Raw genomic sequence first — 18108 nt, 5'->3', positions numbered from 1 at the left:
CTTGGGTTTTTTTTTTATTGCAAAGTCAGATATACAGACAGGAGGAGAGACAAAGATAAAGATCTTCTGTCTGATGATTCACTCCCCAAGCAGCTGTTATGGCCAGTGCTGTGCCGATCCAAAGCCAGGAGCCAGGAATTTCCTCCAGGTCTCCCATGTGGGTGCAGGGTCCCAAGGCTTTGGGTTGTCCTCAACTGTTTTCCCAGGTCACAAGCAGGGAGCTGGATGGGAAGTGGGCCTACTGGGATTAGAACCAGCACCCATATGGGATCCCAGCACATTCAAGGCGAGTGGCTAGCCCTAGTGGTTAGCCACTAGGCCACCACACTGGGCCCTTAACTTGGATTTGACTTCAATTAAAATGAAAACTATTTAGGGCTGGCACTGCGGCAAAGAAGGTTCAGCTGTCACCTGTAGTGTCAACATTCCATATGGACATGGGTTCTAGTTCTGACTGCTCCACTTCTGACCCAGCTCTCTACTAATGTACCTGGGAAAGCAGCAGAGGATGGCCCAAGTGCTTGGGTCCCTGCACCCACGTCAGAGATCTGGAAGAAGCTCCTGGCACCTGGCACTGGAACAGCCAAGGTCTGGTCTTTAGGGCCATTTGGGTAGTGAACCAACAGGTGGCAGCTTTCTTTCTCTAACTTTGCCTTTCAAGTAAATAAATGTCTATTACAAAATGAAAATCATGTGGGGCTATATTAATTTAATTACTTGTCTGTAAGATTATATTATAATGTACGTACTTTAGAATATTAGGATTTGGGGAAGACTAACATGTATAAGTAGCTATGTGCATATTCCTCTTGTGATTGGATGATAGGAGTTGAGAAATATAATGAGAAATACTACAGTAAAAGAATCGCTGCCTGTGGCGCTCCTCTGAACAGAACACCACCATGATGGGCAACAAAGCGCTGCCTTGGGAGAGCCTTGGTTAGCCCTTTGCCCCTTCTGCAGAGAGAAAATTCTCTTCTCATCCTTTCCCCACTGCAGAGCCAACATGGAGACTATTGCTCACATTTAGTCAGCTTCCAAGCAACACATTATTTTTCCACGGGTCTCAGTTGAGCTGTGTGGTTTGGATCTGCTCAAAGGGGAGGCTCCCCAAAGCCCCATTCATGCTTGTGAGTCTGCCCCACCAAGTCTCGGGCAAGCTGAGCTCCCTTGAAGGATGTGCTGGGTTTGTGTCTTCACGACTTCCTCTCCAGCTGGAGAAGGAAGGAATTACACTGCCAAGGCCAGCTCCGTGCTGTCCATGCAGCTGAGCTGTCAAGGAGCTTAAGTAGCTCCAGAAGGAATCTGCAATGAATTATGCTTCCCCAATTGCCCCTAGTGCAGGGGCAGCTCTTTCCAGGCCCTGGATGAAGTGCAGTGGGTGGCTGTGGTGGGCTTACCTGACTCAGTCACACATCTGTGCGTGTATATGTGGGGGGGGGGGGCGGCGAGGAGAGGGTGGGATGGGGATCATCAGTGTCATTTGGAAGATGCTCACTCTTTGCAGGAGAGACAGTGTCGCCAACCAGCCAGGACATTAGGCGGCACAGTCACACCCTCCTGGGCACAATCAGCCCGTCTTTAGTCATCTGTAGTGTGGACAGTTTGGCTGGCTTTTGGAAGGGAAGGAATGAGCGATCTTTTGAGTGGGGACAGGCTCAGCTGCCATGGAGTAGCACCTTTCTTTCATAAATCACAAGCCTGGCCCTACAGCCTGGGAACTAGAAGTGAGAAAGTACAAGGAGCACTGGCTTTGGGGACAGCTGGGGTGCTCCCCACTCAAGGCCTCGTGGCAGGGGCGGGGCATCAAATACTTGCACTCTGGGGTCATAGTTCAAACTCTGGCTCCCTGAGCTCCTGGCTGGGTAACTGGTTAAGTTTCCTACACTCCATTTCCTCATTTGCATCATGGAAGATTATTTTACTTGTCATAGAGCTGCCATGAGGACAAAATGAGGTAAGCATCCTGCTTAGCCTAACTTAGCGCACATACTGCTCAATGTAATAGGGATGACTAACAATCCAAAAACTCATGCAGGAAGAAGGGTTTTAGCATTTACTTTAAATTCAGTCCTGGGCACCTATCTTGCCATGGTAGAGGGGCATTGGAACTCTGTGAGTCGTCACCCAGAGCTGTGCACTGTTCTCTGATCATCAGACAGTTTTCCATACTGGCCAGGTTCCTCGCTAAGCCAAGCAGCCCTGTTGCTTCCAAGCTACCTCTGTGTTCCAGGCCTCAGTGTTGCAGCCCATGGCCCTGTGACCCAGCATCCTTTAGTGAACCAGAAGGCTATGCTCTCCAAAATGTGCCACTTTTCTGGGCACTGACAAGAAAGTGAGCATGAGGCTGCAGATCTTTCCCTTTTCTCAGGGCCCCAGGCTAGAACATTTTGGTGTGTTCTATGAGAATTTCAACTGGTCACAATAGAGTAAGCACTCCTATCAAACTCATTAGACTAATGAAATAAAAGAAGGGCTGAATCTGCTAGGAACTAGAATTCTTTCATTTCATTACACACCACCCAAGATAACTATGCTTTTATGTGATGGGTACAACAGGCACAACTTGATTTTACACAAAATTTATATATATTTTTCTCTTTGAAGATTTAATTATTTACTTGAAAGGCAGAGTGACAGAGAGTGAGTGAAAGAGAGCTTTTATCCACCAGTTCATTCCTCTAATGGCTGTACCAGCCAAGTTCTGAGGCATGGTGACTGCCGCCCAGGCCCTTGGGCATCTTCTGCTGCCTTCCCAGATGTATTGGCAAGCAGTTGAATCAGAAGCAGAACAGTCCATATGCAAGGACTGACACTCTGATTTGGGAGATCACTGCTACATCTGGAAGCTTAACCGATGGACCATGATGCTGGCCTCGTATTTTTCCTTTCACTTTTCAGACTTGTTCAGAAACAAACAAATAAACAACAAAAACAAAACAAAACACCCCCACAGGAAAGTTGTAAGAACAATACAAAGGACTTGTATACTCCCCTGGATACATATATTAACCTTTTGTCACATTTTCTTTTCTTCCTTCCCTCTCTCTCTCTGTACAAAACTGACCATAAATGAAACACTGAGAGTAAATTGTAGACAGGATGACCTTTCACTGTCTGAATACCTTGCCAAGCAGTTCTTAGGAACAAGGGCATTACCGTCTGGCAACATAATTCTCAAGGTCAAGAAATCAGTGGCAGGGGCAGATGTGATAATCAAGATTCCACTTGGGAAACCTGCGTCCCATAGTAGAGGGCCTGGGTTCAAGACCCAGCTCTGCTCCAGATCCCAGCTTCCTGGAGCCAACAGGTGATGGTCCCAGGATGTGAGTTCCAGACAGCCACGTGAGACACCTGGTTTGGCCTGGCCCAGTCCTGGCTGTTGTAGGCATTTGGGAGTGAACCAGAGGGTGAAAATTTCTGTCTCCGTAGTACTCTTTCAAATAAACATTAAAAATTAAATTCAACCATGGCTAATTAAAAAAATTGAAGATAATTTTGTATTTGAAAGACAGATTTACAGAGACAGAGACAGAGACAGATCTTCCATGCCCTGGTTCACTCTCCAAATTGACCACAAAAACCAAAGTTAGGCCAGTCTGAAGCCAGGTCTCCCACATGGGTGCAGGGACCCAAGGACTTAGGTCATCTTCAACTGCTTTTCAAGGCACATTAGCAAGAGCTGCATTGGAAGTAGATCGGCCGCGACTCAAACTTGCACCCAAATGGGATGCCAGCACTGTAGGCAGAGACTTAGATTACTATGTCATGGCACCAGCCCTGGCACATAAAATTTTATTCTCTACATAACTTGAATCCCAATTTTGCTAATTTCCCCCAAAATATTATTATTTGAGGCTATCTTTTTCCTGCCATGGTCCAATCCAGGACTATTGGCTGTCTTTAACTATATTAACACCCACACTCATGAAACACTACTAGAAAAATACTAAATTTACACTCACAGTAAGCACTGTGTTTAAATGACCTTTTTTTTAGATTTATTCATTTTTATTACAGCCAGATATACACAGAGGAGGAGAGACAGAGAGGAAGATCTTCCATCCGATGTTTCACTCCCAAAGTGAGCTGCAACGGGCAGGTATGCGCCGATCCGAAGCCAGTAACCTGGAACCTCTTCCGGGTCTCCCACGCGGGTGCAGGGTCCCAAGGCTTTGGGCCGTCCTCTACTGCTTTCCCAGGCCACAAGCAGGGAGCTGGATGGGAAATGGAGCTGCCGGGATTAGAACCGGCGCCCATATGGGATCCCGGGGCTTTCAAGGCGAGGACTTTACCCGCTAGGCCACGCCGCCGGGCCCTAAATGACCTTTTAACCTCTCAGAGCTCCAGTTTCCTCACCCTGGCCATGGGCACCAATGCATGCCCCAGTCCACGTGCCAAGGCTATTGCAGGGCTCACATGAGGCCCTTGTCCTTTGCAGAGAACAAAGGCCTGGGTTGAGAAGTGGGGATGGCTCTCTCTGCTCCTCCAGTGGCTCAGCTGGTGGGAGGCAGAGGCCAGAAAGGAGCATGAGCAGCTAATGGTGGGGAGCAGTGTGACCAACGCCCTCACAAAAGCCACTGCAGAGCTCTAGGTGGCTTCCTGCTCCTCAGATGGCAGCTCTCTGGTTTGTATAATTGAAAAGATCACTTAACGTTGTAAGAAGGTGTGATTCTATTTTTGCATTCCTTTTTTTTCAGTCTAACTTTCACATAGCAAAGTGTGAAAAGAGTACATCACACAGCTGTTACGGGCACAGCTTGCATCTCTTTGGCGTCTACCCATGACACTCCAGTCCCAAAGAAGATCCAGAATGTTTCCATCACGCTCCTGCTCACTTGTGCCCATCCCCCTCCTCCCTCAAGGAACTGTTATTCTGGTATATTGGCATATACTTGTTAGCCTGTTCTTGAACTTCAGGTAAGCACAATCCAACAGGGCTGTGCTTTTTCTGTCTGGCTTGTTTGTCTCAGTGCTGTTGGTGAGATCATTGTATAGGCAGGTAGTTTAACTGTTTTCTTGATTGTTGTGTAGTATCTCGTCTTGCATATATCAAAGGATTTCTTTGCTTGTGTTACTGATGATGGCCACGTGCGTTTGCGTCTACTTGGGGCTGTTATGGAGAATGCCTACTTTAATATGTTCATCCATGTCTCCAGGAGATGTGAGAACTACGAGTTACCACCCAGCAGTGGAGAACTTCTCACATTGAGGCTGACATTTTAAAGACTGAAATCATGACGTTGCTTTCCCAGAACCCTTGCAACTACCTTTCACCCAGTAGATGCTCCCGGGTAAGATGGGTTTGGGTCAGTCATGCGTGGGAGCAGGTGCTATGAAGAACCTACTTTCTGACTAGAGGAGTAGGAAGCCTTGCGTCCCCATGGGCACCTGTAAGAGATGCCAGCTGTATGTGGGGCACAGTCCACTATTTGCTGGAGCACACCATGGATGGCTTGGGTGACGGTCCTGGTTTTGTGTTTGAGTCTGACTCTGTGCCACTCCCTCACTCTCACTCCCAGAGGTTCTGTGAGCTTCCTCGTGTTGTTTTAAAGAATCTTTACTTGGAAATCATCTTAGAGTGACAGAAAAATTCAGTGCATATTTCCTAAAAGGATATTTTCTTACATATCCATAGTCATCAATGTCAGAACATTTAATGTTGATATAATCAGTTCATTTAATTAGTTCTTGCATTTCAATGTTACAAATTTATTCCATAAGTACTTTATGGCATTTCTCACGTCTAGTACAACCCCCAACCTGTGGCCAGACACTATTTAGTTATCGTGCTTCTTACTCTCCTTTGATCTGGAATACTTTTTAGGAACAATCACCTGACATTCAAGTGTCTCCCCACAGACAATTAGTTGGAAGAGGCAAATCACAAATGTACAGTGGAGAAATCAGAGAATGCCTTGCCTGGGTGATCAAAATGAACATTTATGGTGAAAAACAAGCGAACATTATTGCCCTCCAAATGTGCTGCCCTGAGAAGGACACATCACTGACATAACGTTCTCATTGGGAATGCATGATTCTAATCTAGTTGCGAAGGAATATGAGACAAAAGCAAAATGGAGAACAGTTAATTTAACAAAAAGAAGGCACTTATGAACTCTTAATGTTACAAAAAAAATTGTTGAAACATTCCTAGCATTCTTGAACAAAGGACTTTGTTGGTTGAAGCTGGCCAGTGAGGAGTCTGTGGTCCTCAACATAAGATGCAAACACTAGCGGAGCGCAGATGATAGCCCGGCCCACTATCAGCTCCTAACATCTGAGGATGAATGAACTCAAGTATTTTCTGATAGGACAGGGAGCTGTGGTGGGGGGACAACCTGAAAGTTGTTGCGGAACCCCACCAGCTAATCTGTTTCCTTCTGTGAACTTTCTATCCTGGGCAACTTGAAGAACTCTGTATTGAATTGAATTGAAAGACAAGCTTGTTTCGGTTCATTTTTTAAAAAAACATCCACAGTGAGAGAAATTCCAATAGTTTGTGGAAATGCACATTATGAGAAAACTACACTGCTCAGAGGCAGCCTGAGCACTTCAGGAGGCCAAGGTGAACTGCAACCTGCTTATCCCAAAGGTTGCCCCAAACTTCGATTTGCCTGTGAAATCTCTCAACTAGGGCATGTGAGTGATTCACACGTGGATAAGGTGAGGGGAGCCAGCGGTGACACCCCAAGCCCAATCAAGACTGATATCAGGGTCTCGTCAGAGGAGCCACAGAAATAGAATTTTATAATGTGGCTCTAGTGACCACTTCAATTCCATCTCCTTTGATTCTGATGAAACAAATTTCTGGAACACTACCATAAGACACATTTCGGGAACACAAAACTATTACCCATACTTTAACCAACATGATTGTTTGAGTTTAACCAACATATATAGTCCCCCTACTTGCCACCAGCCATAACATTCATATCTGCTCATTAGGAAAACTTTGGAAAAACTCAGAGAAATATAGAGACACTAGACTTCCTAAATCCCATATTTTAGACCATCTGTACAATCTTGGGAATCTATTTCTAGAGTCTGTGAGCATCTAAACTCATGTAGACCTTTTGGTAAGATACTATGTAGTATAACCACTCATTTTTTTTCACCCATAATGTATCAAGTCAACTTTCCATAACAATAAAGTAGTCTGAACATAATGATTTTCCATGGTTGCTTTGATTGCAATTTGAGTTGCTTCATGAAAAGAAAATTACACTCAGCTTTATACCAGGCATAATCCAATTAGTTCTTACAGAGAGTCTTCCATTGACTGAAGTGTATGCTCACCTTTAGCTTCCATCCTCTGTGCCCGAGGGAATCTACCCTCTGACCCCAGGCCTTAATTACCCTTTTTCAGTCCTCACTGTGGCAGGGAGAGATAACATGCCTCTAAGAGATATTGAAAAGTGCCAAGCTACAGTGACTGCAAACGACACAACAGTGTTATGTACTGACATTTCAGAGACACACAGTTTTAGAGATGAAGAAATAGCCCAAGCGACTCACCTAAGGTCACACAGCTGGTCATTGTCATTGTCTAGCCTGAGCCCCAGGTCTCCCATCTTTGGGTCTAGAGTTGGTTCTGGGCACTCTAGGTCCTTGATGTACAAGGTGTGGTACCGATTCTCAGGCCCAGACCTGCTGTATCAGAAGGACATGAAAAGCAGCCATTTCAGGCTCAGGATGAATCTCAGTGTCCCCCTTCTAGTCACAGAAGCTGGGATCTACAGGGGACAGGATCAGTTGATGGAGGAAGTGGCTACTGAACAGCCACACAGAGAACAGCCTCTAAATGTTCCAGCAGGTTTGGAGAAATGCAAGACAGTATGGATACTGACACAAAAACACACAGGCTTCAAAGAGCTCCAGGAGAATGCAGATTATGGAAAAAGCTATGTGTGGATTCCAACATGGCTTTTCGTAGGAAAACAATCTTTTCATTCCAGTTTCCACAAACCTTTTGAAATACTCTCACATAGGTTAGCCATCTCTAACTCAAAAATCCAAAATCTGGAATTCTTTGACATCCCAAACCCTTTGAAGGCCAGCATGGTGTTCAAGAAGTTTCTGATTTTGGAGCATTTCAGAGATCAGACTTTTGCATTCGCATGCCTTGCAGCCACGTCTGAGTTTACTGGGTCCTCACTGGGCAAGGTGTGGTGCATGCTCTAGCAGTGTTGAACCACCCTTCAAGCTCAACCAATAAACTTCCCATGCACATTCCCAAATCTGAAGAACTTGGAAATCTAGAACATTCTGTTCTGCAGTATTTTGGATAAGAGATGCACAACTTGTGTTGAGGCTACTTTGCAGGTTCCCAGTAAGAGCAACTAACACATGGGAAATGAGGGTGAGAGCTGAGCCACAAAAAATGACTACCGAGCTTGTCTGCGCGAGTTGGGTCTGATAGTGAAATGAGTTGCTGTTTTTCAGAATTCCTAGGCTGTTCCTGCCCTCTTTTGCGCCAGCAGGTGTAAATGAGGGAAAGGAAAATTCTGACAAGCTTAGGGTTTAATGTCTGATGATTTGTGGGAAAAAGGCAGGCAACAAGATTCAATCCATAAGATTCCAGTTGTGAGCAGGTTAAACACTTTGGTGCACCTGGGCTCCTACTTTATATCCTTCCCCTTCTCAGCAGTGCCCCTGCCTCAGAAGCCTACCTTCTCGCTTTTCTTCCTTATACCCGCTAGGGGCAAGCTCCAGTACCAGCCTTTCACACCTTAGTGAGAATTTAAATCAACTGATACTTTGTACATGTCTAATACTATTTGCTCAATATGGTTACTCAGAAGGATACTTACCCTTCTAGGAATGAGGTGTTAGTTGTGTATTCTTGAGCACCTAGTATGTACTGGTGTATTAGGCACATTTTCCTGTGATCCCCACAATAATCCAGTGAGGTGGCCATTAGCATCTTCACTGTCCAGGTCAGAAGAGTAAGGTCTCACTAGGTTCAGTAAGTTAGACTGAGTCTTCTGCTTCTGCTCTACAAGGTATCTAGGGCCCTCACTCTATACACAAGAGGAGTTCAGCAAACTTCCAGCTTTATAAGAAAATTAAATATATATTTATGATAGCCTCTGATTGGTGTGTAATGATACACAAACCTGTATACCTGTGTGTGCGTGCATCCTGAAAAGGGTTGGAGGGAGGGATGAGAAAAGTGTATGGGGAATTAAATTCCCTAACACACATCCTGGTCATCTCACTGAATGTCTAACAATAATCCCAGACAGGAAATAGTTTCTTCTTCAGAGGCCAGTGTCTTCAGGAACAGAGCTTGGGGACTGGTCAGTGTTTAAATGCTTCAACTGATTTCATGACTGATTGCCTAAAAGACATGATACAATTTCCTCCTCTCCCTTCCTTCATTCCATCATGTTAATTCTCTATTTGCTGTTTCCTATACTTTAAACTATGAGCTGGAATTTTTTTAAAGCCCTGGATTTAGCATGAGGAAGCCTGAATTTGGGCTCTAGGTTTTGGACCTTGGGAAATTTACTTATCCTGGACTTCCAGGAATAATGAGGACTTGTCTGCCACTGTATGAGGGATCACTGAGTGAATCCTTCTGAATGCTTACATCAGACAGGGCAGGTGATTTTCATTGCTGCAACAAAACACTGGCAGCAGCTGAGTTTATAAGTTGGAAAGGCTTATTTAGCTCACAGTTTTGTGGTGAAAGTCCAAGAATGGGTAGTACCATTAGTTGGCACTGGGTCAGAGTGGTGGATGGTGATAGTAGAGCATATGCTGGTGCAGATGGGATTGTAGCAAGCCAGGTAGCCAAGGGAGTGGAAGGACCCTGACTCCCAGCAACTTTTTTAGGAAAACTATTTATCTTCTGGGTATATCCCAGGGATTTAAGAACCTTCCACTCACCTCCTCCCCACCTGCCACTTTGGAACATCATTGTCAGGTTAAGTTTCCGTCTTGCTAGTAGCATTAACATAAGGCATTGGGGACTATATTACTGACTTGGGGCTTGGGAAGGGGATATATATTTCAGGCATTTATTACCAGAGTCCAATGGTGATTTGACTCTAGCACAAGTAGGACAAAATGAGTTCTAGCCATGGTTAGTACCATGCCAATCAGGGAGTCCTTTCGTGTGTGAACTGAATACCAATGACCTTGGGTTTCTTTTTTGCTTCTCAACTTGAACCTCAAAAATCAGTTGGGATATCCCAGCTGTGAGTCCATGTCTACAATGTCCTCCACTGCTCCTGAGGACCTGTTTTCCAGAGCTCTGGATGGTACATGGTAACACGACCTTGAGAGGGTCATGGCCACAGGCTCAGATGCCCTTAGATGAGTGTGTCTTGATCCTTGGTGCCCTTCCAGAAGGCAGAGGCCTGCCACGCAGCTAAGGGTAGCCCTGTTGACTGATGTCTTGCCTCGCTGGCCCAGTGGGGCTGAGTCCCACACAGGTTTTCACCCTGGTCCGCAGTACTGGTGGCTGTGGACCGTTTGGCAGCCCTCAGAATGCATAAGGTCAGCTCTGGGTAAGACAATGACAATGGGAAAGGTTTTTCGCTTCAATAGATACATATTCAGTGCTTACTACAACCTTTTTCTCTAATGACTAAATTCCTTCCATTTTTTTTTTATCCTTTTTGCTGGGTCTGCTAATGCTTACCACACTGTGACTATAATCCTCTCCAGGGGAAAGTGACCTCACAATCTCATTGGTACATTATAGGGAAGACATTTTAGGACAAGAAGGTCTTGTCAATATGCTTTCAATTTCCCCTTGTATTGTGCCATCATCATTTCTTGCCTAGATTGTTGCCATTGTCTCTTAGTCCTTGCCCCCTCATCATCCATTCTCCAGATGGCTGTCAGAATGGACTGTCCAAGTTAAATCATATTCTGCTGAAAATCCTTGAATAATATTCTGTCTCACTTAGAATAAAACCACAGTTCCTTCCATGTCTATGAAATCCGGCATGGCGTAGTCTCTGGCTCAGAGCCTACACTTGGCTCACTCTGGATCAGCCACACTGGCCTTCCTGCTGTTTTGACTACATCAGAGCTTTTGCACTTTCCATTTCCTCTGCTGCCATGCAATACTCTCTGCTGGCTAGCTCTCCCACTGAAATGAACACATTTCTTCTTCACTGCATAGACAATTCTTCTTATTCATCCATGGATGTCTTTGATCTTTTGGCCCTGTCCTGCCAGGCCTGCTAGAAGTAAGGAATTCCCAGAGATTCTGGCATCCATGCATTAGCAGATGCTGTGTCAACATCAGGTATCGGAGTGAATGTAGGCCTTTTTCTGGCATAATTTCAGGGCACAATTTTTATATTCTCAAATTAAAACAAGAGCTTTGTCATTTCATGAGTGTGTAAGAGTGTGTGTGTGTGTGTGCGTGTGTGTGTGTGTATCATGTACTTAAATATAAACATAATAGTAATCAGTTTAAAAGTAGGGAGAGAGACTATGACAGAATTCAGAAATTATCTTTGTTTACCTCTCAACCTTAAACGCTTACTGTTGGGGCCCGGCGGCGTGGCCTACCAGCTAAAGTTCTCGTCTTGAACGCGCCGGGATCCCATATGGGCACCAGTTCTAATCCCGGAAACTCCACTTCCCATCCAGTTCCCTGCCTGTGGCCTGGGAAAGCAGTCGAGGACGGCCCAAAGCCTTGGGACCCTGCATCCGTGTTGGAGACCTGGAAGAGTTCCTGGTTCCTGGCTTCAAATTGGCTCAGCTCCAGCCGTTGTGGTCACCTGGAGAGTGAATCATTGGATGGAAGATCTTCCTCTCTGTCTCTCCTCCTCTCTGTATATCTGGTTTTCCAATAAAAATAAATAAATCTTTTTTTTAAAAAAAACAGCTTACTGCTAATCTGAAATTTTTTGAAGTCTCTGAAATTGGCTAAACCTGGTTTCATGCTCTATATACAATAGTTGCAAAATCCAAGCATGTTTATGAAATAAATGCTTTGCTTATTAATGAACCCTAAGGATTATCTAGGGATAACTCTCATAAAATAAGTATTAATTTAAACGTAATCTGGAGACTCATTCATACAAGCTTTCCCCAAGCATTCTTGTCTATTATGTTCTGATGACTTAAACAGTAGTTTCCCACTGAGGTTTATGTATTTTCTTATTTAGGATCATATTTAAATGATCTTATTAATCATATCCTATAAAATTGTTATCAACCAAAAATCACACCATCACTGATATTGTTAAGTAGTGGAGATGTTTTGAGAGACACTTTTTGAATTTCGGGAGTAAACAAAGTTTCCAGGGTTTTACATTTTTGCAGTGCTGCAAATTCTAGACAGTGGCTTTTCTAGAAGGCAGTGTGACTTTATGTGGTTTTTTTTTTAAGCCAGATAGCAGCACACCCCCAAACCAACCAACCAACCAACCAACCAACCAACCAAAAATCTCAGAAGCCTATACCATTTGTGTTCAATGCAAATGATGCCCACACTTTTCTAAGAAGCAGGTTGGGACAGTGAAAGAAACCAGTCCTTGCTTTTGCTTCCACTCAGCTCCAAGTGTTGACGGTTGTGCAGCCCCTCTCTCCCTGAACCCCTTCCTGGGAACATCCTAGGAAATGGGGGTCTGCAAAAAGTTCATGGAAATGGCATAATATGAAAAACATAGTCAAGGCTCTCAAGTATTTTGTACCAAAGTAACTGTCACTTAATTGCATTCCCTGTGAATTTTGTGAAGTGTCCTGATATTCTTGACATCCTGTGTGAAGTGACATCTTTGTCAAGTATACTTCAATAAAATTGAAAAAAATAAAAGCTTTCTTTTGAGAACATATTTCCCCTAAAAAGCCTGCAAAGCATTCAAGAGAAATACTTATGAGACCTGGTTTAGACATGCAGGCAGAGCTATCAATCACATCCACCAGGTCAGCTTGACTCAGGGGATGTCAGCGCAAGTATGATTTATCTGAGCCATCTGGAACAGCTTTGAGCAGCCCTTTCATTGTCATCTATACATTTCTTATTTAGTCTGAGAAATGATCTTAAAATTAATCAGGGGCCAGCATTGTGGCATAATGGGGTAAGCCACAGTTTCTAATGCTGAGATCCCACACGGGCACCCTTTCAAGTCTCAGGTGCTCTACTTCAAATCCAGCTCCCTGCTAATGTACCTGGGAAAACAGTGGAAGATATCCCAAGTCCTTGTGCTCCTTCATCCACTTGGGTGATCTAGAAGAAGTTCCTGGCTCCTGACCCTGGCCTGGCCTAGTCCTGGGTGTTGCAACCATTCATTGAGGAGCGAACCAGCAGATGGAAGATCTCTACATCTCTCCACCTCTCTCTGTAACTCTACTTTTAAAATAAATACATCTTTCAACAGTAATCAGTAGTCTTCTCATTTACATGGCCTCTGAACATGTTTGTAACCAACCATGCTCTAAATGGTAATTGGTCTCTAATCTATGAAAAATTTGTCCCAATCCCTAAAGACTGCCCTTCTGACCAAGCCTGTGCATGTTTAGCGTGTAATAATAAATGAATGTTGATTCTTATGGGACTCATACATTCTTCCTAGAATCTGGCAACTGTGGAACATTTTCCAAGGGTCAGTTGAAGTTGTTGGACTTGTATCTACTGGGCCTAGGGCACCTTCATACGCTGCCCTGAGTGAACCATAGATTAATTTTTTCATGGAGCCTGTTCATTTCTGCTGATACCTTGTATAATATTATCACATGAGCTGAAGTAACTGTGAACAAGAAACTGTGGAGAAAACAGATTAGCAGACGGTTTCCCATGAAATCAGAACAATGGAATGAATGGTTAGCTGGCAAGGCATGGAACAGAATGGCCCTTGCAGAAGGTGGTTCTATTTCTGAGTGGTTCAATGGTAGACCCCTCCTTAGGGGACTGGAGAGCGCTGAAAGCAGTCCAGCGTGCTTTAAGGAAGCTGCCCTCAATTCCAGGGAGCATGGAATAAATACTAGGAATGTGTTTGCAAAGAACATGCTGCCTGGACCAAGGGCTTCTGGCGCTCTCTTCCTTGGAATGGTGATATGGGTTACTTAGTCACATTTGCACGCCAGATCCATTTTCTCTTCTTTCCTTTGCTCTGTCCTCAAGAAGGCTGCCCTGTGTGGGCTGGCCCAATGGGCTTTCTTGCCTTTTCTTTTCTTGTTGGGTTTAGCCAAAAGGAGCCAGTGTCAGGAAAGTGAAGGGGAAGGGACACGGTGGTGGTAGGGCCTGCTACATTAACATAGCTTGCTGCCTTGTAGGAAGGGCTCCTACGAGATGGTGGTGCCCACAGCTACTTATCTGGGGTCCCGTTAGCAATGTTTAGCAGTGACGCCAGCTCCTTTGGTGTTACTCTTGCAGAGCTGCAGCCTCTTTTGAGATTTCCTTAATCTCCCACAACAACTGTAGATAAGCCCCTTCACTAAAACTCCAGTCTGTGTATCCTAGTTGAGTCTGCCATTTGTTTCCAGCCAGGTCCCTGTTGGTGGGTATAGGTGGGAGGGAGTCAGATGGCTGGAAGGTGACTGCAACAGACATGCTCTTCCCCACCTCCCTTTCAGAACAGCAGACAAGCTGCAGACAGGAAGAAGAACCAAGGAGCGGGCAGGATAGAGGGGCAGTTAGGAGTGCAAGGATGCCTGGGATGTCACTTCAGGGACTGCGGCAATCCTGATGAGCCCAAGGCAAGCACTCATCCAGGTCTGCCAATGGGTCAAACAAACTTGGATGCAACCACTCATTAGACAACTGCTTACAATAGTTTAAAAAGAAAACAGTGCAAGAGGGAACATTACCAAGCTTTTCCTCTCACTATTTCAACTAATAGGACTGTGCATTAGTCACTTTGCTAATGAGTAGTTTTACCCTGGCTCCTGGTGAATTAGGCCAGAGAGGGGCCTGGCAAAGTCTTGGAAACCCTCACGAGAAGTCCTGTTCTTGTGGAACCATTAGCAGAGAGGTGAGAACTGCCAGGGACCAATGTTTATATATTGGAGCTATATTTGGAAATTTAATTGTTTTTCTCCAAATTTCAGGAGAGAAGTGACATCTTTTATAAGAATAGAGTCAAAGTAGCACATTCTGGGACCTAACATGTTCCTATTTTTCACTGGCCTCCTCAATTTTCATAGTCCAGAAAAACAAGCACGAGGGAGATTGCTTCACCAGGTCCTATAAAGCAGTGTGCCCCAACCTGGGGCATTTGTGTCCCCCACGAAGCATTTGGCAAGGCCCACTGGCATTTTTGGCTGTCACAACTGGATTGTGAATGCTGGCATCTGGTGGGTAAGGCTGGGGGGTTGCTGCCACACATCCCGCAACTCACAGACTGCCCCCGCCCAGCGCCCAACCAAGAAGGCTCTGGTCCAGATGGCAACAGAGCTGAGGTTGCGCAAGCCTTCTCTGTGTGAGATCACGCTTCCATTAGTGAGGAGATCGCTGTTAAATGCTGTTCATGACTTCACAATTAAGAAGCCACATTCCAACCATTAGATCCCCCTCGTTTCCTGATATCACTATAAATCACATAGCCAATCATCATGGCCTTGGAATCGGTGGCACTTGGAAAATAGCAAGTTTGTTGCAGTGTGTAATTAATGTTTTTCAAAATAGAAACCAGGCTAGTTGGTCAGATGGAATAAAATTATTTTGGAGAGCACATGAAGTCTTTTCAAAAATTCCCATCAGACTGTGGTTCGGATGAAAGATATGCCCGGCTCTCAAGGCAGTGGCCGTAGGTTCAGAATGTGAACTAGAGCAAGGGAGGTGTAATTAGTGTCTCAATCATTAGCAACGGTGAAGAAGAGATGAGAATCTCTCGTGTTATTTAGGAAGGATTTTTACCAAACAGGAAGGTATCAGATGTCTGCTTCCGCCAGTTCTGGCTTGAACAGTGACTCTTCAAGGTGTGTTTGAACAAGGAGGAAAAAAATCTGATCTGGGAATTGAATGCTGTACTCCTACCCTCAGCAGCTCATGAGGTTCGCTAGCAAAGGAGGCCAAGAGAGCATGACTTCTCTGGGTTGTCACGAAAGGACATGGTGTGCTTGTAAAACTACTTTGTGTTAAGCCTCACTCTGAGCTGGAGAAGCAGGGCTCAGGAGGGATGAAGGAGCTAGTAAGGAATTTGAAAACCTTTTATGGCAAAGAAAAACCAGTCTGGAAATCAAATTAATGAAAATGCTGGAAAAGAGGACTGGTGATTGCTGGAACGGTGGTGATAGAGGAACTGTTTTGAGATCAGTCTCCCAGAAGATGGAGAAAACAAATGTGACCAGGTAGAAGGAAAGGCCAGACGTTTCTGGCATTGAATTACCCAAGGGGAAGGCTATGCTCCTTGGAAAAATTGAACGAAGGCACATTTGCAGCTCCTAAGTGAGCTTCCAAGGGTCCAAGGGCCTCACCAAATTGAGAGTGTCAGAGAGGGCTTGAGAGCTTGTTGGCATCCCCTTGCCTCTTCCAAAAGAACATTCCTAGAAGCAGAAGCTGGTGTGCTCAGGCATATAATGCTAAAATGATGAAGAGCTCAGTTAGGCCCAAGCTGCGTGAACTCAACCGGGTTGTCCAAGGAATGAATCAATAGTGTACAAAACTCGCTGCCAATATTGTGCAATTTGGCTTTTGCAGCTCAGCCCAGCCCAGCTCCGCCTCGGTCCCAGCCCAGTGGGGGTATTGGGAGTGCGTGGCTGTCACAGCCTACCCCCACTCTCTCATCTACCAGATACAGACTCTCTTTTGCACAGATAAAGTCCCATAAGAACATGGTGGTAAGCATCCTACCCCCAGGAAAGCCAGCAGTAACACTGGATGAGAAATAACTGAAAACATTGACAGACACAGAACCTACATTCTGAGGTTGATCCTGACTAATGAGATGATAACACAAAGTGAGGATTGTAGTAATATTTGAAAGCAAGAGAATAAGCCAAGATGAGGAAGGAATCTAATATGGTGGAAACAACTCCAGCAAGAATGAGCAAGAAAGGAAAGACGTTCATGCCTGAAACAAAATAAAGTGAATGACAAGAACACACTCGCATTTACTTTTAACATATTGGTTACTCATTACTATGTCAATTAATTCCATGGTGATGTAAATTCTTGCTGATGGTATGTTGGAGCTTTCAATTGACTGGGATGATGCTCTGCTGGCTCTGTCTTCAGGCCAGAGAGGATATACCTAAGAAGCTGTTGAACTTGACTGGACAGTGGGATGCTGGACTCTATGTTTGGTATACGCTTGCAATGGGGGAAATCTCAACTGAACTTGAGCTGTGGTTATGCAACAAGGTGGAGGAATCCACCATGGTGGGAGCGTATGGGGAGGTGGGGGGAGAACCCAAGTATCTATGCAACTGTGTCACATAATACAATGTAATTAATGAAGTTAAATAATAAATAATTAAAAAAAAAAGAACACCCAATAGTTATGTGTGCTGGAGACTTCTAGGTGCTTTTCTTAACATGAATGCATGCAATTTTCCTCCCAAGTCCATGAAATAAATACTGTCCTCTTCAGTTTGTACATGAGGGTCTGAAATTCAAAGACTTTTAGATTACATATCCAAAGGTTAGCTACATAGCAGCAGAGTGAAGATTTGAATGCACAGCTGTTGGACCCAATGTCCAAGCTATTCAATATCATGTCTATTCTACTGGCATGAACTACCTGGCTGTGGAATGGAAAAGGATGCCCCAGGAGACTAGTGCAAGTTTCCTCACTTGGGTTTTCAGACTGAACAAAATATTAGTAAGTGTGTCATCAGAAGTAGGCTCTCAAGGCTCAGGGGTGGGTTCAAATAAGATCTGGAACTTCCATTGCTGAATGCCAGTGGCTCAGAATCAATAGCACTTGATATGTTCTTGTTGCTCACTGCACTTTCAATAGCTCCCTCACACACACTTTCTCTTATTCTCCTCACCAAAGCCTTGGGAAGCAGGCGGGTGGGCAGGCAGGTCACTTATCACCCAACCCCTTCCTGAAGCTCTGATGGACAGCCTCATCAGAAACAAAGTGTGGCCAAGTTACTTATCATTCAAAATATGTGGGAAGATGAAGCAATGTGATTCCAAAAAAGTTGCTTATTTCAAGCCCGAGCAGTTCATAGGAGTTTCTAATTTAT

This window comes from Ochotona princeps, chromosome X (genome assembly GCF_030435755.1).
Source record: "Ochotona princeps isolate mOchPri1 chromosome X, mOchPri1.hap1, whole genome shotgun sequence".
NCBI lineage: Eukaryota > Metazoa > Chordata > Mammalia > Lagomorpha > Ochotonidae > Ochotona > Ochotona princeps.
The sequence above is the reverse complement of the archived record's forward strand: the minus strand, read 5'-3'. Positions refer to the sequence as shown.